Source organism: Thunnus albacares, chromosome 7 (assembly GCF_914725855.1).
Source record: "Thunnus albacares chromosome 7, fThuAlb1.1, whole genome shotgun sequence".
NCBI lineage: Eukaryota > Metazoa > Chordata > Actinopteri > Scombriformes > Scombridae > Thunnus > Thunnus albacares.
In genome coordinates this window covers 32,963,171-32,989,682 of record NC_058112.1, presented here as the reverse complement: position 1 = coordinate 32,989,682, position 26,512 = coordinate 32,963,171, and the positions used below count along the sequence as shown (strand labels likewise).

Genomic DNA, 26,512 nt, shown 5'->3' with positions numbered 1-26,512 from the left:
CTGGCTCCGCTCCACCACCCCCGGCATCCTGTCCCGCCTCACTCCCGCTCTCTCTTCACTTTATTAAGATGCTTCACAACGATGGAGTCTAATCAAAATCTTCCCGTGTCGCTACTCTCAGATCTTATCATAAACTTCAAATGATCTCTGCTTACTGAACTGTAGCTCGCAGGAGAGCCGACACGCACGCCTCCCAAATCTCACTTCCTGCCAGACTGTGTGTGGAGCGAGCTGATTGAGATATCCTGAAATGCTAATTGATTCAGGTAGCAACGACTTTCCTCTGGAGCAACCTACTAGTGATAAAGATCTAATAGCAGTCATGTCATTTTATCCATCCAAGTTTCCCCCCCACGCAGATGTTTTCAGACACATTTGACTGCTGGACTGTTTGTGTTTATTTGTACCGACTGTAGAGATGAAAAAAACTCAAAAACTCACCAGGAACTTTTTTTTATCAATTTCCTCCAGTCTCTCTCCCGTCACTCATGTCTCTGAAGATTTATGAGGGTAATTTATAAAACTGCAGGAAGTGAAGTTGAGACATCTTCAACACGTGCTGACACGTCTGTGCCTCAGTTTGTGACACTATATGTGTCCACTCGTGTCTTTCCACTGACTTTAAATGCAATTATGTCACATGTGTGTTGTGTTTTGTAAGATCAAACATCTGTAGAAAAAGATTAAAGGTGTATACAGACAGACTTTTGTCTATAATTGAGTCCTTAAAGTCTTATTGTCTCAAATCCAGTGAGGCACTTATTATAACAAATCGATTAATATTGGAAATGGGTTGAATTAATCTGCCCAGTCAGAGTTCTCCACTTGTTTTTATTGAGTAAAAGCTTCCCAGGATCAGATGAGGGACAAACAGAAGCCTGGCAGGTGAGCTGCTGATAGATTACATACTGACAGCGCTCATTACCCTCAAACACCGGACCTTTACCTGAGACCAGGCGAGACCAGGCGAGGCGGATCAGACCCCCGGCCGGCCTCCACACTGAAGACAGATTTATGCGTGCGGACATCTTAACACGCCTTCACATCGGAGGACACGCTCCTCGCCTGTTTTTTCTGCCGTCTCACGGTGTTTTTCGGTGACAGTGATTGATGCTCGTCATCCCCGAGACAGCTTCCAGCTTTCTGCCCGGCTGAGCGACGAGAGAAGAAATCCATCTGACATGACAGCACACGTCCATCACCGTTCACTCCGCGCTCTGATTTTCTTATTTAAAAGCAAAGCTCTATTTACTGTCATCTGTCTCTTTTCTGGACAATAAACCGTTTCACCCCTCAGGGTAAAATCCTACATGACCTGTGCTGTCGCTGCTCTGTTTCTCTTACTGTCTCTGCAGAGAGGTCAGAACGACTCGCTGCCTCGCTGAAACAGTCTCTGCTGGAAGAAACAATCAGAACATTGATTTCCTTTTTTTAATTAAACGCTTAAAGTGACTATAATCGATATTTCTAACAAGGACAGTGTTTAATGTGTCGGCTTGTAGTGATGAACCTTAATCACCGACTATTTCAATCGATTCATCATTTTGAGTCGTTTTTTTAAGAAATAATGTCCAAATTCTCTGATTCCAGCTTCTTAAATGTGAATATTTTCTGGTTTCTTTAGTCTTTTATGACAGTTAACTGAATATTGTTCGGTTGTTTGGCGCAAAACAAGATATTTTAGGTTTATTTTGGGGGTTTTAGGAAATTTTCTGACATTTTATGGATGAAAGGGCTAATTGATTAATTGAGAAAATAATGAAAATAATGGTTTGCTGCAGCCCTGAGTGTAATGTGTAATAATAATAGTAACACTTTGATTATTGAAATGTTCTGTTAGTGGTTGATATTTGATTCAGAAGAAGGAAATATCTGTATAAATTGTAATAAGGAGAGAGTATTCCTGATGTGATTTGGGATTTTATTCCACATTTGAAGAAGTGTAAAGTTCTTCATTCTGTGTTCTCATTTCAAATATTACTGAACTCAGAAACTCTCCTGGATGATGTAACGATGCTCCAGGTTTATATTCTGACACCAGTTTACATTATTTACACTTCGTTTTGATTTTGGTGGACGGTTAAGAATACTACAATACCCATGAGCCTCTGCTGCTGTTACTATGGAGATGGAACCATGGCTTGAATCAGAGCTTAATTAATTCAAAATGCTTCATCACTGAGGTTGTAAACAAAACGTGTCGCCATGGTTACGGAATTCGTGAACTGATTTAATCTGCAGATCGTGATCTTTAGTTTCTGCTCGCCGTTAGCGGCGCATGTGACTGAAATTTTAAGCTCTGTGATTGGCTGTTTCTTGCTGAAATGCACCCTGGGAGTCGTAGTTAACTTCTACCTTGAAATTTTTATGTCCTCAGTCTTGTAGCTTCGACTTTTTACTAAAGAAACAGATCTTTTCAAACGCAGTTGTTCATCTTTTGTTCTGATGATTCATCGAGGGAGACGCATGTTGATCCAAACTGTAGAAGACAGAACTGAGTCACTGATGTTGTCTACAGGAAGAATTAACAGGGGTTTTACTTCGGGAACCAGAGGAGCCCGAAATATCTTCTTCAACTTCACAACTCTATACAGTATGAACACATATTTCACTCAAGCTGAAACATTTTCAACTCGTGCGGACACTTAATCAATGAGCTCCTCCTGGGAGGCAAATTAGTTTCTCAACTTATCTTCTGACTTTGTTCACAATCACGCCGCCTCTAGTATTCACTTCATGCTCACACAAAATAAAGACGTAAGAAAGAAAGTAAAAAAACAAAGATCATGATCAGATACCCTCATTCTGAAGAGATGTTTCATAGCACACCAAAAAAAATCTACTTCATTAACAATTTTTCATTTTATTCTTTCATTTATTTCTTTCATGCAGTTTCAAAGCCTTCTGGGAGAAATACAGAATCCTTTTATCATGTTTAAATGTAATAATGTTTTTATCTAGAAACAATAAAATATAAAGATATTTAGTCTACAAACTCCTCCATTAAAACTCTCGTTAAAACCCACAAATTCTCAGACAAAACCAAAGACATGATGTCGGTGGTCTACAGCTCTGTACGTTGGTGTTTCGTATAGTTCCTGCAGAAGAAAGAGCCATGAAGAAACTCTCCATTCAACAGCTGAGCTCAATCAGAGAAAAGTTTGAACTTCTTCACAGTGGAGGATCTTTAAAGGAAATCAGATCCTCCCAGGTGTTTGATATGAAACCCGTCATGAGAGAACAAGAGCGTGAAAACAGACTCTTGTGTAACGCTGCCTGACGTTAACCCAGGTCACATGTCTCTGATGTGTTTTTGGTGTTTTTGAAGCTCAGAAGAGGAAAGAAGTTGAACCAAAGTTCAGTGTGTGATTAGAAAGAAGCTGAAAGAAGAACTGATCCACTGTCAGCAGCAGAAGAGAAGAATAAACTCCTGTTTGTTTTATATTTGCTTCTGAAGCGACTCACAGCGAGCTGAGAGACTTCAGACGTCTGAACTGTTACAGACGAAACGCAGACACTCAAATATCTGAAGCTAAGAAACGTCACACAGACACTGGGGAGATGATTTCACTTAGTTCAAGTATGAGCAGCAACACAAACTCAGAAAAAAAACTTATTCTGATGATCAAAATAATAAAAAACACCACATAAAAAAGTTAAACTCCCACAGCTGTTACACTTTTGTAGATATCTTGCAAAAAACACAAATTCATATCATATCATGTGCTGAGATATAAATCACTAACTAGCTTGGAGGAATGCACTTGGCAAAGCAAGTTAGCAGCGTTTCTAAAATCACGTCCACCTTAAGTCAGCTAAATTCGTAAACACATCGTCCTCCATCCAGACCAAAAACCTCCATGGATCAAAGGTTCATATTAGAATATCATAATTGACATTGTTTGCAGTTTGAGGTGTCCTGTCAACAGTTTTACAGACGTCTCTAGTACAATGGTGGTCTATGAGGGAAAATGCTTTTTGGGCTGCAGGGGGATTCGCTGCAATACTGCAAGTGACCACTGGGAAAAAATGGCTGCAAGGACAGAGTCCTATCCAGCTGTTATAATACATCCATGCAATGAAGCCGCTGCAAACAAGTAAGTCCATTTGCGGACGCACAGTACTACATAACACACCCACTTTGCAGAGCCACCATCTTGCATTGGTTAGGTTGGTTAGGTTTAGACATGAGGACTGAGACGGTAGGGGTTAGAATATCTGCAAGACTGCAGACAGACCCTTCTCACTGTGGATGTATATTTTAATGTTTTAATGTGGATGGAGGTATTTAAAGAAACAAACTGAAGCTCCTGCTGTGGATGCATGTTGTTTTAGCTTAAGAATGGCGTTTTAGAATCTAGTTGGATAATGTAGATGTAGTCTGAGAAACAAGGTTTAAACATCAGCTGATCACAGTCTTGAGAATAAAAATATGATCCACTGAGTGAAATATTTAAATTTAAATAACTTTAGACACAATCTCCATGAGAATTCAAAGTTTAGGAAAAACAACACAAGTTTGTAAAGATATTAAACAGTATTATCAGGATAATAGTCGTATATTTAAACGCTTTCCTCGTCTCCTTTCCTTCGTGTTGTTGATTCTCAAAGTCTGAATTAAATATAAGAACAGATGTCCTGGTATTTTCTCCTCAAAATGACTGTGATGCTGCCATTCTTTGGAGATCTCACCTGGAGCCGGTTGCACCAGCTGTTCCAACGGTCAAACTTAGCCTCGTTATAATGTCACTAAGTGGAGATTTATGCATCACTAAATTAAAGAAGGTTGCAACATAAACTAGTTTGATTATTTGTTACTAAATGTTTACAGCTATTAACTGCCAGGTGGAACTGTAAGCTATCTGATGACTGACAAAGCTAATGTTAGCTTGCTAATCTCTTCCATTTAGACTGAAGAGTAGAAGATAGTCGACATATCTGACACTTTACATTTCACAGAAAGAACACACTAAACCTCAAGTTACAAAACCAATATCTAAATGACCAGATAACACTGGTTAGCTTGGCTTAATCTGATTTTGGCAGCTACTCTTATTTTATCTTTTGGCTCCTAAAACTGATATTTTTGGAAGTTATGTTACATCTTGTGATGCTACAGTCACTTCCTGTTTACACAGTTGGTTGCTTGCTATTCTTATTCTTCTTATTGTAACTATTTATAGATCTCCAAGGCACACAGCACAACATTTTCTCGATGAGCTGAGTGAACTCTTATCTGCTATTTGTACAGACTTTGATTCTCTCACAATAGCTGGTGACTTCAACATCCATGTTGATAACCCAGCGGATAATTAAGCAAATGAACTTAACGCACTATTTGATACTTATGGCTGATGTCCGCATGTGAAGGAGTCCACTCACTCTCAAGGACATACTCTGGACTTGATTATCATTAAGGGTCTCCATGTTTCAACACTGGTCGGATCATTTCTGTTTATTTTTGGACTTTTTTATTCTTCAAATCTGACAACAACCTGTGGTTGTAAAAAAGAGGTGCTTAAGTGACCATACTGCTCTTTTTAGATGGGCAATTTCACAACTTCGAGTGAAAAATCTGACTCTATTTATGTTCTACTATAACTTCAGTTCCAAAACACTGTATATTATAAACAACATTGCACTGGTAAAGCATAAGACAATCACTTATGAACAGAAAGCACCCTGGAGACATGATCCAAGTGTAAGGCTAAGGAAAAGAGAATGCAGAAAAGCTGAACATAAATGGTGTAAAACCAAATTTCAAATACACTGTGGTATCTACAAAGGCATGCTTTACTCCTACAACAATACAATTTGCAAAGCAAGAAAATCCTTTTTCTCCAGTATCATAAACAAAAACAAGAACAATGCTTGCACTTTATTTGCCACAGTAGAGAGACTGACAAATCCTGCCCCGCAAACAGCTCCTGAATTTCTCTCAGCTGATAAGTGTGATGAATTTGCATAATTTTTTTAAAAATAAAAGTGACAGTATAAGGACACCAGTCCTGATGTCACAGTTCAGCCCCGTCAACAGAGATACCTTCTTAGAAATAGTGCAGCACCTCATTCATCCACAACTTGCCACCTAACTTTTGAAAAACTGTTTTTAACTCCATAGAAACTGATGTTCTTAATATAGTGAAGGCATCACTTCTGTCTGGCACCTTTCCTTCATTTTTGAGATCTGCAGTTGTTAAGCCTTTACTAAAAAAAACCTAGATACCTCTACCCTCAGCCCATCTCAAACTGACCCTTTTGGGCAAAATTATAGAGAAGGCAGAATTCTTCATTTTAAATGACTATTTTGATAAATTTCAATCAGGCTTTTGTGCCAGTCACAGCTCAGAGACTGCACTCATGAAGGTTTTTAATGATATTCGTTTTAATAGTGATTCAGGCAAGACATCAATTGACTTTATTGCAGCCTTTGATACTGTCGATCACAGTAAACTTTTACATAGACTGGAAATCTGGGTTGGTTTTTCTGGAACAATTTTAAAATGACTAAAAATGACCAAATTCACACTTGGAGGGCGGGGATTATTTTGTAACTATTGGGAACCATGATTCAAAATGCATGACCTTGCCCTGTGGTGTACCTCAAGGATCTATTCTCGGCCCACTTCTGTTTATACTGTAAATGCTCCGACTTTGCCACAATAACCTTGCCTATCATAGTTATGCTGATGACACTCAAATTTACTTAACTCTCTCATCAAATGACTGCAGTCCTATAGAGTCATTATGTAAATAACTGGATGTCTAAAAACTTCACTCACTTAAAGAACAAGGCACTAAAATCAAAAGAGCAGGTAAAGAATCTTGGTGTTTTAATTGATCTAAGTTTGAACAGTCATGTACAAGCAATAACAAAATCAGCATTTTATCACCTTAAAAACAAAGTCAGGGACCTTATGACAAAACAAGATGTGGGAAAATTGATTCGTGCTTTTATCTCCAGCAAAACTGATTACTGCAATGGACTTCTGACTGGACTTCCTAAAAAGACCATCTCAACTTATTCAAAATTCAGCCACAAGAGTTCTGACCAAAACCAAAACCCCAGTTCTTACATCTCTACACTGGTTTCCAGTAAGCCACAGAATTGATTTTGAAGTCTTATTACTTATTTATAAATCTCTTGGCCCTGAATCTATGACTGATATGCTTGAGCAATAAAACCCTGCAAGACCTCTTGGATCACCAGGGAGTAGACTGCTAGTGGTGCCGAGAGCAAAACCTAAACAAGAGGAAGCAGCTGTAATTCATTATGCAGCACAGCTGGAACCAGCTGTTAGGAACGCCCCAAACTGTACAGCTTTTAAATCCAGACGGAAAACCTTATTGAGAGCTTTTAAGTGAATGCTCTTAAAACTCAAGATCTTATTATCATTGTACTGTGAATACTTTGAATTGTACTGTTTTAACTACTCTGTACAGCACCTTGACTCTACCTCTGTGTATGAAACGTACTTTATAAATAAAACTGCTTTGCCTTATTGTACAGCACTACAGATGTTTCCTTGTAACTGATTTACACATTACTTAAGTGTTTACTTTATTAGACGACAGGTTCACAATTGTTCAAATGTGTCCAAATGAGTCAAATCAAGTAGATATCTTTCAACGTTACAGTCTTTTTAGTGCCAAAGTCCCTCTTTTTGTTACTATACTTCCACCTGCAGCTCAACAGGGAAACACTGTCCGAGGAAACACAAAGAGGGAATTTGATGCTAAAAAGACTGTAAATGTGTCAGATATCCACTTGATATGACTAACTCAGACTTTTAAATGACTGTGTGGACACACTGTGGATTTTGGCCTCCATCACATACGTTGAAAGATCTTTTAACCTCTTACCAGGCACCCAAAATTAAAAGGTTACTGTTCTTCAGCCCTTGTGATTACGGTCATAAACCTGGTCTCATTTATTTATCAGAAAAAAAAAAATGGATATGAACTTTTTGCTGTTGAATGCTGATAAAACTGAGTTATTAGTTGTTAGACCAGGAAAATATGAGCATCAGTATGAGAACCTGAGTGTCAATATCAATGACTGTATTATCTCTGAAAGCTCAACTGTCAAAAACCTTGGAGTGATTTCTGATTCCCGTCTGACGTTCCCGTCTCATATCAAGGCTATTACCAACACAGCATTTTCTCATCTTAGTAATATTGCCAAAATCAGACCTATTCTATCACTGTGTGACACTGAAACATGAATCCATGCTTTTGTATCTTCCAGACTTGATTATTGTAATGTCCTTTTTTCTGTTCTACTGAAGTCTGCAGCTTGTTCAGAATTCTGCAGCAAGAATCTTGACAAAAAACAGAAAATTTGACCATATAACACCCTTTCTGGCCTCTCTTCACTGGTTACTGGTCTCCTGGTCGTTCCTTCAGTTAACAAAAAAATCAGTTGGCTTTAGAGCATTTGCCTACCGTTCCCCGTATCTCTGGAACGACCTTCCATTACATGTTAAAGAAGCAAGTTCAGTTGAAATCTTTCAATCAAGACTGAAAACTTACCTTTATTCACTACATTACAACCTCCCCGAAAACTTAGCCGGGCCTTTCACCTTTTAACATCTATTTAACATTAATGTTTTTAATGTAATTGATTCACTTTTAATTTTTTATTATTGTGAATTGATTACTGTATGTTGTCCTTTTTAACTGTGAAGTGTATTGGGACCATGCTGCATGGTGATTCTGCACTTTAAATAATAGGTAACTCTTTAAATTTCACAACTAAAAAGTCAGAATGAGTGTAAGTGATCCTGAAAATAGCGCCACCAAAGCTAAAGTGCCCCACAGGTGTGTCAGGGTCGTGTTAATAGTCAGTATGAACAAGAGGAATCATAACAGCGAGGAAAACCTCCTCCAGTCTTCATATCGACACTCAAATTTTGACACACTTGAAAAATGGTGAACCTGTCATTTAATGATACAACCTGATTTAGTAAATCACAAGTTTTAAACTTGATATAGTTATTAAGAACTTTACACACAAACTTAGTGATGGATTTATGAACAGCTGGTGCGACACAGTCCAGGTGTCAGCGAGGAGGAGCTGCAGTCGCCACAAAGAACAAACAAATGAGGGCTTGTCTGAGTCGGGAAGACCAGCCTGCACGCCCAAACAAACAAACAAACACACACACACTGAGGCCAGATGCTGAGCCGCCGTCGTCTGAACGTCTCAGCTTTAAGTTCTCCTTTTAGATTCTGTCCTCGTCCAGCTGAAGACAGCAAGCGTTCGTCTCATCTCTGCCCCTGAGGGGATTATGTAAAGTGCTCAGCTTTAAGATCGGTCCTCTAGTTCAGAAACATTTTCTCCACTTGTGTTCAGCACATCAGCTCAGTGGAGTGTGGACAGAACAGGCTGCAATATGGATATGGAAGTATGTATGTGGGTGTTTGTCACCCTCAGACGCTGCAGAGTGGAGTGAATGTGTGTGTTTCATGTGTGAGCAGCTGTTTTGCAGGTTGTTGTCTCTGCGTTCACACCTTCAGTCTCTTTGGATTTTAGTTTTCATAAGATATTCACGCATCTTTGTCCAAAATGTGGGCTTGATCTGAAACACACTAGGTTAACAATTAACCCTGTTTAGTACAATATAGCACCAGTACAACATATAACCCAGTAACAATCTGTTATTTTGACCCAGTGTTACACACAGGTTTTAGCTAAAGCTGTCACGGATGTGTTGTTTTTTGTACCAAACGATGTGCATATGAGATTCAAAACATACACAAGTTATTAACAATCAATAACAAACTGTGATATGTAAGTTTAATAAGAGCAGATTAAACCAGGCTTTAGTTTGGGTAAAAAACCCAACAGTAAAATAAAAAAATAATAGTGAAACTGGGTCAAAACAACCGCTTGTCTTGAGCAGCTTTCTGGGCAACATTAACTCAGTACTGTGTTGGTGATATATCGACCCAAACTGGGAGCATTTTTAACCCAGAGATTTAAAGTGTGTAAGAACATAAAACATGCATGAATTGATTCTGAAAAAAGAGATCCGATCCAAAAGGGCTCCGAGGACAGATGTGGTCTGAAATAAACCCGAGGATAATTAGATTTGATCCAAACTACAGGATCCAAGAGGATCTGTGAAAACCTCAATCAGACATGAAGCATGATGGCAGATCGGGGGAAGAATGACAAAACGCTGATCAGCTGTGGCTCAGAGGTGGAAGACATTGATTTGTAGCTGTAGTCTGGTTTGGAGAGATTGTATCTTCAACCAGAAAAAACAATATGACAGAAGAGAAACTAACGGCTGGAATCAGATGGAGACTCAAAAGACTCAAAGCCCAACATCTTTATAAAGTCGAGGTTAAACCTGCTACATCAGGTTATTGGTCACATGACCCTTAAAATCCTGTTTAACTTGCATTAAGGAGGTTTTGTGTACAGTTCTGTTTGTTGACAGTAAACTAGCAGGAAGTAGTGTTTAATGACATGTTGATATGTGAAGGACAATAACCAACAAGTTGGACGTTCCATGGATGTAAGTGGAGGCTAAGAGACGCTAAGCTACATCTGAGCTACATGAACCCAACTGACTGGGCTCGTTCCCGGGAAGTCTGCGAGTGCCGAGGTCCGTCCAAATCCACCACTCATCAAGTCCACAAGGGGCCTAAAGCAGTCTTACTGCAGACTACTACAGTCATACAATGTAAAAGAAAATAGTCAATAATTGATATTACATTATATTGATATCAGTGGCGGCTGGTGACTCAAAAAATTGGGGAGGACAGGAGTGAAACCAACAAACTGCATCAAACTATATCATTGTCCCTCACCTGATGGAATCGGAGGGATGGGGGCAATTTTATATGTCAATAAAACAATTTGCTTTCAAAAACAAAAACCTCTGAGTGGTGTAAAGGCTGCTTCTTTAATACATTTATACATATTGTTTCTAAACAAAAAAGAGCTCATTTTAGCCATGGACTGGTTCAGATGTGTGATTTTACCAACAAAGTGAAATTCAAATTTATAGTATTGTTCTATTGTGACAACAGATTTATGTTCTCATCAAAAACAGACAACATATCACATGATTTACACGTGTTTCCTGTGAATTTTCTTAGTATACAGAAATATATAAAGTAGCACAAAGCTTATAATGTGATACAGGAACAGATCAGTGCTGAATACTAGATAGACTGAACACTAAAAACATTCACAGATCTAAAAGTGTAGGTTCACATCAGAAAGTATTAATGCATGTATCAAATACATGAATTACACACTCTGATCTATGTGCACGACATACAAAATATAATCTACATCTAATCATGTTAACACTAGAGGTGCAACGGATCACAAAACTCACGGTTCACATCGTATCACGGATTTGAGTCACGGATCAGATCATTTTTAGGATCAGCAAAAAAAAAAAAAAAAAAAAAAAAGATTACTCTGTAACACACTGACAGCAAGGAACTGTTGCCCATGGTCTTAAATGAAAACAATATTTAAGATGTCCAGTGTTTAAATAAAGTCTTAAAATATATAAAATATTCAATGCTCAATTATTGTTAAATTAAATTGCAATATGAGGCCTGATACCTTCCGCTTTTAAACACGGTAGTGAATGAAACAGTCTCTGTCCACATCATCAAAACTTGATGATAACTTAGAAACATGAACACACGTCTTGTCCTGCAGCTTGTTGAACGAGCCACCAAACAAACATTCACTGCTAACATCAGTTAGCAGCTAGATGCTAATTAGCTGCTCAGCTGCAGCACATCAAACAACATGTAAACACACCTACAGATGTCACATCAGACCCGTTAGATGCTGGTTTGATCGTTACCCTTCAAAATCCTAGTTAGCGACACGCTGTCTGCCCATGACTTGTACTTACAGCAGTTTGTTTACTTTGTCTTAAATGAGACATTAAATTTTGCAATTAATCCGCAGTTCATATCCCTGCCGAACCGTGTGGGGCGATCCGTACGGATCACGTATCAACCAAGTTACGATCAACTACACCACTAGTTAACACTTGTTATTCCAGTTACTTTAAGCTTATTACTCAATATACAGCTCAGTTTAAAAACGAACTAAACAAACTGTCAGAAGCAAGCAGCCAGACCTCCTGCACACTCATTCACTAATCACATCAACATCAACAGGTGGCTGAACAACCACTCAATTAAAAACTGGATCAATTCCTAATGAATGAGTGAGTCCTGACAGCTCACTGCAACAAGCAAACTACCTACAACACACACACACACACACACAGACACACACACACATATATATATATATATATATATATATATATATTTGCTGCATTCTTGTTAAGGAGATAAATTCACACAACAGCCACAGAGAGACATTTAAGCATCAGAGATGAAATTAGCGACCAGAGAGACAGAGAGAGAGAGAAGCTGTATCTGACTCACGTTATCTGACGCAGAGTTGTCAACTCTCGCGCTCCTGGCGTGTGACACACACTTTCACCTTCAGTCTCACGCTGCCCAAACCACTGTCACACCAAAACATTGTGACAACAACAGAGATGAACAGTCTTTTTGGTAAACAACGCAAATTATTATTATTTTTTTTTACAGTTATATCATTTAGTCACTTCTCAAATTCTGAATAGCGTTTACGCAGACGTCACTTTACAGCTGTTAAAGGCTCAGAGCGTCTTTCTACCGCAGCTTCTGTTGAATCTTCTAGGAGCGCTCGTTTTGTTTTCCGTTTGAACATTGTATCCTTGTATGAGACACGGAGACAGCTGTTACTGTTAACAAGGGGTGACCAACAACAATCCACCGCCCACTTTTGCTACGCGGGTCTTTTAATCAAACAAACCCACCATGCTGAAGCCAGCAGGCAGACGAATGAATCAGAGTTCAGAGGATCATATATGACATTAACTGACATGTGCTGCATCAAATAATAATGTCAGACAAAGGACCACAAAGTAAGTAGCTAGCAAAAACTCTCCTGGCGCTAAATTTTTTTTTAAATTGACATTAGTGTTTTAACCGTCCAGTTTATCTATCTGTTGCTGCTTTAGCCTACTTTACAGTTGTTAATGTAATGCTGCTTTATCCTCACTCATATTTTTAAAGGAAGACTTCTTATATTTTCAGAGTGAGTGAAGGAATCAGGAGAGACGAGACAGAAGTGAGGAAGAATTGCAGGATGTAACAGTGTTGAAAGGAAAACAAGGAGAAAGTAAAGAACTGATTCAAGATTGAAAGAAAAAGTTTAAGGAGGAAAGAGAAACACATAGAAGCAGCCCAGGAGTCATCTGACAGAGAGACATGAACACATTCAAAGCAGGAAATTACAGCTGTATCTAGATGAATTACTGTTCTGGTAAATATTTTTAAAGGCACAATCTGTTATTCAAATGTAAAGACATCCTACTGATAAAAGTCAAAGAACAAGATTGAAACCTGCTATAAAATGACATTTCATTCAGGCTGAATGAAATGATTGGACGAGATTATTACAGGCCTGCAACGGTCACTCATACTGGATTCTCACTTGATTTATTGATGGCTGTCGGGATGTATATCTATCATCATAATAATATATATTGTGTTTACTTTTCATGACATTTGCTTTTTTCCTTTTTGTTTTACAAGTTTATTGCTGTAGTGAGGTCAGAGGTCTATAGGCTTAATAATATGGATTTGTTGGTTTCTAAGCTGCTAAAGTAGACGAGTAAAGGTTGGTGTTTGTCCATCTACAATGTGAACGTCCTCAGTTGAAGATTTATTATGTATATAATATCAGCAGTGTTTAACAGTTCATGTCAACAGTATTTGTTGTAGCTGCTGTGTAAAGCAGCTTAACTCACTGCAATCAAAACCATTAAGAATCGTTCTGTAAAACACTTTGAAGAGAGTTACGGGGTCACGAATTTCAATTCATCTCCATGGAAACACTTGAGGTGTCATGGTAGCCCGGCGCCCTCACAGATGTGATAACAGTGAACACGACACGGTTTGTACGAGTGGTGTCTGCGAGGGCTCCGTCTGCGAGTCCGGAGGGATATTTGGTTTCAGCTTTTATTAATTTGTCAACCTTGAGAGATTTTGATTTACTGTTTATACTGAAGTCCTCAAGACTAAAGCTTCACACCTCACTTACTGTTAATATCTTACATTGTACATCCCGTTTGCTGTATTACACATCTAATACTGTACAAACTCTTACTGCTGTTGTTGACAACTGGTGCACATCAAACTTTACAAATTTGCACTGATGCTGCACAACATACTCTGCACCTCTAAAATCACATGAACCATATTGGATTTGATTTGATTTTTTTGCATTTCCATTGTAAAAGCTGTTAAAGTCTTATCTAAATAATAGATGGTCTTTTCTTATTCTGACATTTTAAAAAGTCTTCAGTTTATCTGTAGGAGACGCTGGATTCTGCCGTCATGAAGAAACTCTTCTGACAGGTGAAATTATTTCACCCGCTGTCAGATTATCTGACTCGAAGACTAAACTGTCGATTTTTTTATTTTTATTTTATATTAATGGTTGAAGTGGAAATTGTTTTGCTCTTCTGTTGTTCTCAAAGTGTGTTGAGTCGACGGGGAATAACCAGCAGAGACAGTCTCTCTGTCAGCAGCTGACAGCAGAAAGACGCTGCAGCAGCCTTTTCTGCATTGTAAGTATATTTTTACGCATTATTTATTGGGGCTGTTCCACTCGCTCGTCCTTCTCTAACTGTCAGTGAGTCCTCGGAGAGAGTGAGACGTCACTGATTTATACTGATACTGATGTCAAATATTGGATGGCCAAAGATTTCTCACAGCTAAATGAGGACAAGACAGAGATTCTTTGAGCAGATCTGAAGGCTTTGAGGCTCCAGATTCACTCTTTGTTAACTCCTCTGCTGGTAAAAACCCTGTGAGTCAAAAACTTGGGTGTGATTTTATACGCTGATCTTAACTTTCAGAAGCACATATTCAATATCTCTCAGACTGATTTTTATCATCTTAGAAATATATCCAGAGTTAGATCTGAAAAGTTGGTTCATGTATTCATTTCCAGCCGACTAGATTACTGTAACGGACTCTTTGCTGGACTGGTGAAGCAAACGCTTAATAAACTCCAGTTTATTCAGAAGGAGTGAACACATCACTCCTTCAGTGGCTCCCAGTAAAGCAAAGAATTGATTTTAAAATACTTCTTGTCGTTTTTAAAGCTATGAACAGCTGAGCTCCTTCCTACGTCGTCGACATGCTCTCTGAATACACACCAGACCCCTGAGATCATCAGATACAGGTCTCCTCACTATACAGAGAATATGGTTATATATAATATAATATGGTCATTATGGTTCTACTGGATTCTCTACCACATGACCTCAGGTCTGTTACAACAGTGTCTTCTTTTAAAAGCAGAATAAAAACCTTTTTCACAAGCTTTTAGTCAGGTTAACACTTAAAACCTTCATTTTAGAATCAGTATTATTATTGTTATTTCTTTTTTATAATAATAATAATAATAATAATACCCTCTTACATTACTCTCTTTATTGTAATACCTTCTTACCTTCTAATTTTAATGTTGTCTTCTATGTTTTTATATATGTAACATCTTCTTACTTTATGTTTTATCTTATATGTTTTAAAGTTAATGTAATGTTAAATGTTTTTGTCATGTATGATTTTTATTTATTTTTTTGCTTTTGTTATTAAGCACATTGAGTTTACGCCTGTTGTATGAAATGTACGATATGAATAAATTTGATTTATGACACTCTACAAACTATGATTACTATTTTTATTTGTCAAAAAAGAAAACAAGAAAATCTCCAACAGTATATTTTCAACATTAAACAAAATCCTATTTTTTCTTCATTACAAACTTTTTAATCATTTATATGATGTTCGCCTACATTTTAACATTTTGAGATGCTTTTATTTAGTACATTTATAATAATAAAATTCAATGAACTCAATAAGTTAAAAACATTTTAAAACAGAGAAGTCAGAACAGCGTTCCTGACGTTCCATGTATTGATTTCTGCTCCTGGTGTGAACAGACGGATCACAGCTGTGTTGGGATGGAGGGCAAATATCCGCAGAGAGGAGGAAGGATTACAGCTGAGCTGAGTCAGCATGGAGGGAACAGACAGGACTCACTGTGATGAAACAAACACTGAAGTTGTGCACAGAAGCTTCAGTAAGTAAGTAAAGTTTATTTAATATAGCTCTTTTCACAGAGCAGGTCACAAAGTGCGTCACTGAAGTAAAATTGTGAAAGAAATAAGATCATAAAATAGCAACAACATACCTTAAAAACACACTCGGTCGCTGTGAGGACGAGCTGCTCGACGGCTGTATCACTTCATCAGACAGAGAGAGACAGTTTACAGACCAGGACACAGAGCCAGCAGGCATGTCGCCTCAGGTCTCTGACTTTCTGTTTCTTTGTCAGACGGGTGCATCAACCTTCAGCAGGTTTAATTGGAAATGTGCTGCAGCTCAAACACATTAACATATGAAAGGATCCGCTCTGAGCGCAGAGGTGAAAACATCACGAAAACACAGTCTGCAGCCTTTTTATTCACATCACACAGCAGGTATATATATATATATATATATATATATATATATATATATATATATATATGATCCTGAAGCAGCCTAAATGAGATGTTGTTCACCTTCACAGGAAGGAATGTGTTTACAGCATTCATCTTCATTGCTGCCACTCATTAACGTCACCCTGACAATTTTAAATTATGACTACGTGAGGCTGCTTCCTGCTCGTTCTCTCACTCTTCTTTCCTCCAGAAATCCATCCATCCCCGCTGAGGGAAAAGCTCCGTCTGTCAGGTCGAATCGTTTCTCTGTTTTAATGACTAGTGTGGAGCTGCTGCTTCAGCTCATCTCAACATGACAGCAGGGCGTCGCTTACAGTCTGGACTTTTCCTCCTCTTGGAAAATGTGAGCAGTTTAGAAAATGTCCCTTCACGCTGAGCCTCATAGGAGAACATTTTCATATTCTTCCCCTGAAACTCTCTGACTGACTGCTCCTGTCAGTGTTCTAAGTCATATTTAACAAACTCTCTTAACTGCTCAATTTGTCACAAATCGCTCGTTTCAGCCTGATGAATTTCACCTGCTTGAGATTTTATCATTAGCAGTAGGGGATTCACAAATTGATGGAATGAAAAAAGGCGGAGCTCAAATGTAAAGGCAGTGCAGCACCCGGACAAGTCTACAGCGTGCACGCGCTAGAGTTATCTTGTAGTTCATCTTAAAAAAGGCAGCGTTTGGGCACATTTTTTTGGTTTAATGACTAAATAATTACCTTCACGCGACGAACGCTAAGTATATTTGAATACTTTCCACACAAGCGCCAACCTCCGGGGCTGTAAAATGAAGCCAATGCGGAAGTGCTAAAAACTGCAGTTCCTTGAACGACCACTCGAGGCTCCAAAAGCGAGTCAATCCCTTAATAAAACTTAAACTCACCCGTTTAAGTTTTATTAAGCCGTAAAGTTCTGCATAATGAAGGACATGGCTGCTTTGAGTGACAGGTCCGCCAGCCGCTAGGTGGCTTGTTTCAGCCATTCGGCCCGCCTCTTTGCCCATTTTTGATTGGCTGAGGGTTAGGTAGAGTCATGCACTGCCAAGATGGCGACGGCCGGAGCGGCTCACTTTGAGCTTCAAAACCGCTCTTCAGAAACCAACGGGTGACGTCACGGTAACTACGTCCATGTTTTTATACAGTCTATGTTTCTACATCATCACACCATTTCCCAATTAGCATAATCAATGCCTTTATAATTGTCCATATAAGGCGACCTGTTCTGCTCCGTTTGTGGTGAGTGTCATTCCCAAAAATGTTCCCGAAGAGCGAAAATTATTAGAAAATATGAATCTGACTTCTCTCTGTGACGTCGTTCTAAGTTGTATTCAACAAACTCTCTTAACTGCTCAAACTTGTCACAAATCTCTTGTTTCAGCTCAGTTTCAGCATTAGAGGTACGATTCTGCATCAATTCACAAATGCCAAAAATCTATTTTTTAAATGTTAGTTAATAACTTGATGTTGACAGAATGAAAAAGGCGGAACTCAACTGCGAGTGCAGTGTAGCACCCGGACAGTCTACAGCGCGCACACGCCAGAGTTATCCTGTAGTTCGTCTTAAAAAAGGCAGCGTTTGGGCACATTTTTGATTTAATGACAATAGAATTACCTTTACAAGATGAACAATGAGTATATTTGAATACTTTCTACACCATCACACCATTTCCATCCCTAATTAGCATGATCAGCGCCTCTAAAAGTCTATATTAGAGGACCTGTTCTGCTCCGTTTCAAGTCCTGCCTTCAGGAATCAGCAGACAAAAACATCACAAACTTAGTGTGTCAGTAGTCATATTAGGGGACCTGAAACAATTAGAAAATATGAATCCAGCTGCCAACAACTTGACATCAGAGCAGCGTTGCACTGCTTGAGATATGTGTGTAAGCAGATTTCCTGCTTTTGTGTATCGCATTATACTGAGAGATGTTTCTAATATCAATCAGTGAGGGTTGACTAAATACACCCTTCAGTGTAAGCATTTCTTCCAGTTTGTTTTGTTTGTTTTAATGTCAAGACGCTCAGTTATCAAACTATCATTATCATGTCTGTCAGACCTGCTCGTTCGCTGCTCAGTGAATATTAGGATTTTAGTTTCCACTGTGTTCAGCTCGATATCCTCAGCGGTGAGGTAAAGGCTCGGTCTCCAGAGGAAACAGAGAGCTCGGCTCAGTACAGCTAATTACTGACCATTCTTTAAATAACAATACGCTCCAACTACTGGCAGATTTAATTGTTGGGTTTTTTGGGGGGGGGGATTGTTGAGGCGAGAGCAGAAGCTCATTATGTGTGGGTGAGCGCTGGATTTCAGCAGGTTTGGAGGATTTACAGATGATTTATAGTAAATTAGCACCTTTTAGAGAGAAACAAGGAAATTAAAAGTGTAGCTGTTCAGTTTGTTTTATTTTAAAGTAGAAAAGAGATTCAGGAAAACTTCCCGTGAAACACTTTATATTTCAGTCTGTAAATAATCAGTATTTGTTGTAGATTTCGTCATCATATGGATAAAAATGTAGACACTCTGATATCATTTATTCCCACATTTATAAATACTTCTAGAAGTTTCAGTGGAGTATAATATTGGGAATCGTTTCAGAGATCTAAACCATCAGCAGTAACGTCGGGTGCTGGTGTCAGTCCCTCTGAATTAAAGAGTGAGGGTTAATATCCATCACAGGAAACACAGCGGAGTTTGTAGATCCAGGGAGGCAAAAACACACAGTGACAAGACAAAATGAGATAAAAGATCTAAACTCATTTCTCTCCACTAGAAACCGCAGCTGTTTAGTGCACCAAACACTGAATCCTCCAGCTCAGCTGAGTAATCATCAGCATCCTGATTAAAAGCTTCCTAGAAGACAGCAAAATCCACAGAAACAACTGTGATGTGATGACTGTGGTGGCTGCAGAAAGTACAACTGACAACAAAAAAATACTACAACAGCTTCTATTCGAGACTCCCAAGAAAAACGACACATTAGTTCATAACGTCAGTCACCCAAACATGACATATAGTTACCTTAAAAATAATTAAATATTAATAATAATAATCGACAGATTTCAGTAATGAAAGTATAATATCTACCTCTGAAATGTTAAGGGAGTAGAAGTAGAATTAGCATCAAATGGAAATACTAAAGTACTTTAGGCTTGTACTTTAGTATAGTACTTGAATAAATGTACTTAGTTACTAGGGGTGTGCCCGAACACAAATACATTATTCTGCAAAGCACAGATAGTGGATTTTTACAAATATTTGTTTCATACAAATATTTAAAAAATTATTTATTTTCAGGAAGAAAAAAAAACATGTTAAATACCAGCAAACAAGTCAGTTACATCACTATCTCAGTGTCTCTCCTCTGCTCCGCTGTGACGTCTATCAGCAGGTCTCAACGAGGGGAGTCACATCCACCTGCTACATGATGCACATTTCCGAATTTGGGCATCACTCCCGGAGTTGGGGGTGTTCCCCAGAGATAAAGCTGAACTACTGACACAAATGAAGTGCTCCCAAGGGAACACTTCATGAACACTTTAACTTTCTAAAATTAAAAGTGTGATAAAAACAAAAACTACACTTTGAATTCGAATACAAATACAAATAATTTTGCTGCCTCAACAAATACAGATACAAATACAAATACTGGGCTTTCTGCACATCCCTATTAGTTACTTTCTACCACTGCTGTTTGGAGGAAAAGTTAAACTCACTTCATGCTGTATGTCTTCAGAACTGAATTTACTTCCTCCTAATAATAAACTCTCAGTGTGACATCGTGGTCCAACACAACACCAGATTTCACATTGCTGGTTATGTTCCAGCCTGAGTCCGATCCATCTCTCACACATTACAACACACTGAGTCCCTGATAGACTAAGCCTCCATCTTTCTGCAGCCAGTCTCCATCTGATCTAACACCCCCCCGCTATCTCCTGGGAAGCAGTTTAACAGGATTTATGGGATACTTTCTGTCCTGTTGATTTTTTTTGGCCAGCTCGATGGTTTCCTGAAGCCGCGCTTCGTCTCCACGGGTGTTCTTTGAAGTGCGTTCCCTATCCTCCATCACTTTGTAATTATCAGGGAGGTGTTTGATGGCCAAACAGCAAGTGATGCTGCCCTGCAGTAAATCCTGCAGGATGGATCCAGACAAACAGGAAGAGAGAAGAGGATTCAGGAGGGAAACCGGTTGTCCTGTTTATTGTAAGGTGGGATTGCTGATCTACAGAAGTTAGTTTGGCTTTTGAAGTCATTATGAAATTCATCATGTGGAGTCAGAGACACTCAGGTTAACTCATGCAGGCTGCAGAGGCTTCACCCAGGCTGGCTGATCATTCTCTATAAATACTTGATTGACAGGTACTACAAACAATAGACCAATAGATAGATAGAACTATCAAAGTTTAAAAGAAATTAAAATAATAAAAATGGAATTTTCTGTGCTTTCTGTTCAGTACTACCAGGAACACCTTTTATATTGCAGTCATGTGATGCATGTTAGTAGAAAAATACTGATAAGAGCAGCTTTAAAGATGAGTTTTCAGAGCAGAAAGAGAGAGAATACAAAGAGGATGTTAAACAACAAACCTCATGTTTGGAGCCAAACCAACCATGAACTGATCTATTAACAAGTATTGTGTGTGTATCCAGAGATATAGTAAGAAATAGAAGTGTGCCAAACTCCAAATCTTGAACACTGTATCAGGTGTGCGGTTGTGGCAAAGATCAAAAAAACTTCTATTTATTGTGGGCAAAAAGGACGACGTTTCAGCTAAAAGCCATCATCAGTAATCAAAACCAACAGAAATAACAGTTCATAGAAACAGGTGAGGTGTAAATGCCAGTCGACAAAGAGAAGACTTATTTACATAATAGGATCTAACTGTGAATGAACCGCCCAGATACGACCTCTAATGTGGTAACAACAATAATCAGAACAACAATGACTCAGATAATGAATATATCACTGAATGACTGGAAACATATAGCAAGAGAATATGTATTAAGAGCCATATAATCCAGTTAAATAAATGAAGATGCACATATGTGTAAGAACATTATAGAGAAGTATCATACATGATGTACATACACTGAGACTGTATATAACCTCAACTGAAACTGGATTTGTCTATAAAGGGGACAAATAGCATGTAAAAGGAAATTAAGATTATTGACCTTGTTCAATAGTTTGAGTTTTTTCAAGTAAAATGTCATAGAAAAAAAATGTCAAGAACATACACAATCTAAATATAGAATCTAAATATAGTAAAGTTTATAAGAAGCAACCCAACAACCGACCTTATTTACCTGTAAACCAACCAACCAGGACATTTCAAAAGATAAACCACAAGAGATTCTGTTCTTAATGTTTTTCTAGTTTGGGGATGTAAACATCTCCTCTGACCACAGCTCTACACTTAGCTCAGCTCAAACACAAGAACGACAGTGTAGGTCTAAAGTTCAGGCCCGCAAAAACAACTAATAGTTAGTCATCTAGCGGTTGTAGTAGCAGTGACCCGGAGAGGTGACGCAGTTCAGATGACGTCAGTATACGGTGATTTGATAAGATGATTCTGCGTTGTTAGGAGGAGGCCGGTTGGGTGGATGGTTGTATCTGCAGGAGACCACCGTTCACCTCCCGTTTCCAACAGCGAGTTGGGACATTTTCTTAAAAACCATAACGTCATAGTGATTACTGTTGCCATGACGACACAGGTTGGGTCAAAAATCAAATTCATTTTTTTATATCAGCTGATCATTTATAGATTTACGAGGAAAACTTTGAATCTCTTGAGCAAATTGAAGAGTGGACTTACAGGGTCTGTAAAACTCACTGTTTCCAAGTTGGTGCAAAACTCGACGATTATATAAGCTTCCTCATTTTGAATCACTGCTGCACCTCCTCTGTCGGCACTTCTTATAACAACAGAGTCATCATTGGACAAGCACTTGACGCTCTTTTAAGGATAAACTGGAGAAGCCAGAAGGCTGTGGTTAAGCGGTGGAGCACGTCTAAACAAGAAAAACAACTTTATATCGTCAGACTCTCAACAATGTTTAAATCTGATGGTTTTTTATTATTGAACTGGATGTTATTACTATCTTTAATAATTCACATTCATCTCTTATTTATGAATCTCTTCCTTGTTTCTTCCCATTAGTGTTTGTTTCCATTATTACATTACACTTGGACGTCAGTCTTCAACTACACTGTGGTTTCTGAGTCTATTCAGAGTTCAGGCAGGTTTTTAGGCGTTTTTTTAAATTACAGTTAAAACGGACAACATGACGTGTTTGATCTCTGAGAACAATAAAAAATAAAACACTGCTGAGCTGTTAGAACATGTTTCACCAGACAAACACAAAGAAACCATTTTCTTTTTGTAAAATTTTAAAAAATCCCAACAGATTTGGGTGAAGTCTGGCAGAAAGACACACAGAGAGAGGAGGAGAAGGTGGGTTATCTCTCCACACAACATGTTTAAAATTCTTCTCATCCTTTAATTCATTTCTAACAAACACTTTGTTTGTTTCTTCAGCGGCACTGTTTTACATTCCCGCTGAGACAACCTGTGTGACCTCACACTGAACGCCTTTTATAGGATGTTTGAGCTGAACATGACTCACAGCTTCACACCTCCTATAGAAAAAAATACAACAATGCTGAAGTGCAGTATTTTACCGGAGGAAGCTGCTAAATGACACACAAGAACTAATTTGGATCAGAGTTCAGTGGCGACACATTTCTTTGCGAACTGTATTTAAATACCTGCTTACAGCACAGAGTTTCTTACAGAGTAAATTCATTTTGCTTCTCATCTTCAAAGACTGAACTGAACACATGCACATTTCCCCCCTTTTGCTCATTTTAATGAGTGTGACAGCAGAGAAGCGCTTTGGTTAATAAGAACTGTTTTGGCAGATTATCTGGTGATAAAAAGTGGAAGGTTCCTTCCCAGCCCCCGGGCTGCGGATCAGTACCGCGCCTCAGAACAAAGAAAACAACATGATTCTGTAAAAATAATAATTATATGACTTTATCAGCTGATTACAGGCTTTTTTTGCTGTAAGGAGCTTGAATTTGGTCCAATCTGTGCTGCATTGTTCCACGACATTCCTGTCATGTCCCTCCAAAACAAAACATACGGATTTGTAATTAAAGTACAGTACCAGTCAAAAGCTTGGCCACACCTACTCACTTAAGGGGTTTTCTTCATTTTTTACTATTTTTTTTGCCTTGTTGACAGCTTTGCACACTACAGAGCATCAGTTGTGTTGTGCTGAGGTAATGTTGTTATACAGCAAACAGCCCGGTTCCACTACTGTAGTAATCCATATTATAGCAAGAACTGATCAACTAAGTAAAGAGAAACTACGTCCATCATGACTTTAAGACATGAAGGTCAGTCAATCCAGAAAAATTTCAACAACTCTGAAAGTTTCTTGAAGTGCAGTTTCAAAAACCAATCAAACGCTGTGATGAAACTGTCTCTCATGAGCACCGCCGCAGGAAAGAAAGACCAAGAGTTCCCTCTACTGCAGAGGAGAAGTTCATCAGACTTACCAGCCTCAGAAATCACCAATTAACAAGCACCTCAGATTACAGCCCACATCAGTGCTCCCCAGACTGCAGAGTGAAGGAAAAGTATACGTGGGAACTCCTTCAACACCGGTGGAAAAGCATCCAGGTGACAACATAATGAAGCTGGTTCAGATATTGCCAACAGTGTGCAAAGCTGTCATCAACATATGAAACATATTCTGGTTTCCATATGTGATATTTTGATAGTTATGATGTCTTCAGTATTGTTCAGTACTGTAGAAAATAACCCTGAAATGAGTAGGTGTGTCCAAATATTTGACTGGTGCTGTAGGTAATCAGTTAGTCATATGCAACATCTTTGTGATTATTGCTTGGTCTGACTGTATTTTTTAATTAAGTAACCACAAGGAAACTTAAAGCAAATAAAGTCTGAGTTGAGAGATATTAGTCCGACGCCTCAACCTGCCTTTTTCATATCAGATCTGGGTCATGAACTTGTAAAAGAAAAGGTGTTTTCTAATAACTGAAACATGCTAAACCCATACATTGTAGGTCTGTCACGTGCTCGTCTGTCCTGTTCCATGTGTGGAAACTAAATTTTCCTGCAGTTTGCGTGTGTGTGTGACTAAAACTCATTTGTCATAAGAATGAGGACATTAATGTCTCCGAGCGGAATCAGTTTGCAGGTTTTGCTGAAGTTATGAAAGTGTTTTTATAACCGAGAACAAACTGAAATGCCAGTGAAATGCCACCGCCCCGCTCTCTATATTTGGCTCTTAATTTAGAGCGTGGAAGGAAAACAGCGGCTCGGCTTCTTCTCTTAATGATGTGTTTGAAATGAGCAGCGGCGGAGCTCAGGTCAGAGGTCCGTTTAAAGGAAAAGGCCAACGAAAGGCGACTTGATCTGACTCAGACTGTGACATGTCATGTATTAGAAGGCAGAAGCTCATGCAGGAAGTGACATCATGTGCAATCAAAATGCCCTTTAACAACACATTTGATCAGGTGGACGGATTAAAGGTCCTGAGAGTGTCAGTTGTTTCTGTTCTAGTTTAAGAAACTTTTTTTAGGACAGGTTGAAGCACAGAACCTGAACTGCTCAGTTTTAAATGCTCTTCTCTTAGCAGCTGACTGTGGTCAACACACTGTTTTACTCCTGTTGGATCTGACACTGCTGATCATAGTATTTTAATTGAGCATCTTAAAAATTGGATGGGCCTCTCAGGTTTGGTTTTAGGTTCAGTTTTTATTTTTCAGGAAGGTCATTCTGTGTGGAAATTTGAAAATATAAATCAGCTTCCTCTAAAACATGGAGTTCTACAGGGATCTGTTCTTGGGCCCCTTACTATTTACATGCTGCCCATTGGTCGTATTATTAAGAAAAACAGAGTCAGTTACCATTTCTATACCGATGATACACAGTTATACCTCTCCTTTGACACCTAACGACACCGATCAATTAAACAACCACCACAATTATACTATAGATATCAATAACTGGATTGCATCGCTCTGTCTACAGTTAAACTCCCCTCTCATCAAACATTACTAACTCTTGCAGAAACCTCAGTATTATCCTTGATAACCATCATGACTTTGACCAGCATATTAATTCTGTTGTCCAATCATATTTTATCCAATTCAGGAAAAAAAAGCAAAAATCAGGTCATTTTTATCACTGAGGAGCTTAGAAACAGTAATTCATGCATTAATTTCATCCCAGTTAGATTACTGCGGTGCAAAACCTCAATAAACTGATTCAAAGTGTCGCTGCCAGACTCATAACCAGGTCCAATATTTAATATTATAATAATATTTTATTCACTTTTAAGGCTCTTAGGGGGTTAGCTGCAGAATATATAGCTGACCCCTGGCAGGTTTATTCCTGGGCCAAAACTAAAGGTGACGGGGCCTTTTCTGTTGGGGCCCTGCAGTTGTGGAACGACCTGCTGGAGGAGATCAGGGAGGCTAACACATCGTCTTCTTTTAAATCACTTTTAAGTCAGGCTTCGTAGCCCAATCAGCAGTGGGGAGCTGTCAGGACCAATGAGCATCAGCGCTGAGGGAGAGCTGCAGAGTCTGCTGAGCTCTGACCTGCGATCAGCAATGAAATTTTAACATCAACATTACAATCAACTTCACCAGTTGAATTAAAGATTAGTTACATTCCTGAGCTTAAAGCAGAAAAACCTGGAATTTTTTTAACATGAGGACATTTTTGGAAAGTGAAGGTCTGTGAAGGTCTTCACACCTTCACAGACCTGTCTCAGAGTTCAGACTTTGTTTACAGAAAAAGTTAGAATCAGGTTTAGGTAAAGATATGTTAATATTAGGGAATTTATTCTGTAAATG

The 26,512-nt window shown here is 38.6% G+C and overlaps 1 protein-coding gene across 3 annotated transcripts in view; it reads right to left on the bottom strand.

Annotated features, from left to right (window-relative positions):
• The window catches only part of LOC122985151 (metabotropic glutamate receptor 8-like), a 159,997-nt gene that overhangs the window by 105,167 nt on the left and 28,318 nt on the right, over positions 1-26,512 (bottom strand). The window contains exon 1 of one of the 3 annotated variants that reach the window (XM_044355600.1): positions 12,442-12,773. The exons of the other annotated variants lie outside the window; for them this stretch is intronic. The gene's annotated coding sequence lies outside the window, so the exon portion shown is untranslated. Of the gene's footprint in view, positions 1-12,441; positions 12,774-26,512 lie in introns of those variants that run through there. 3 annotated transcript variants of the gene reach the window in all.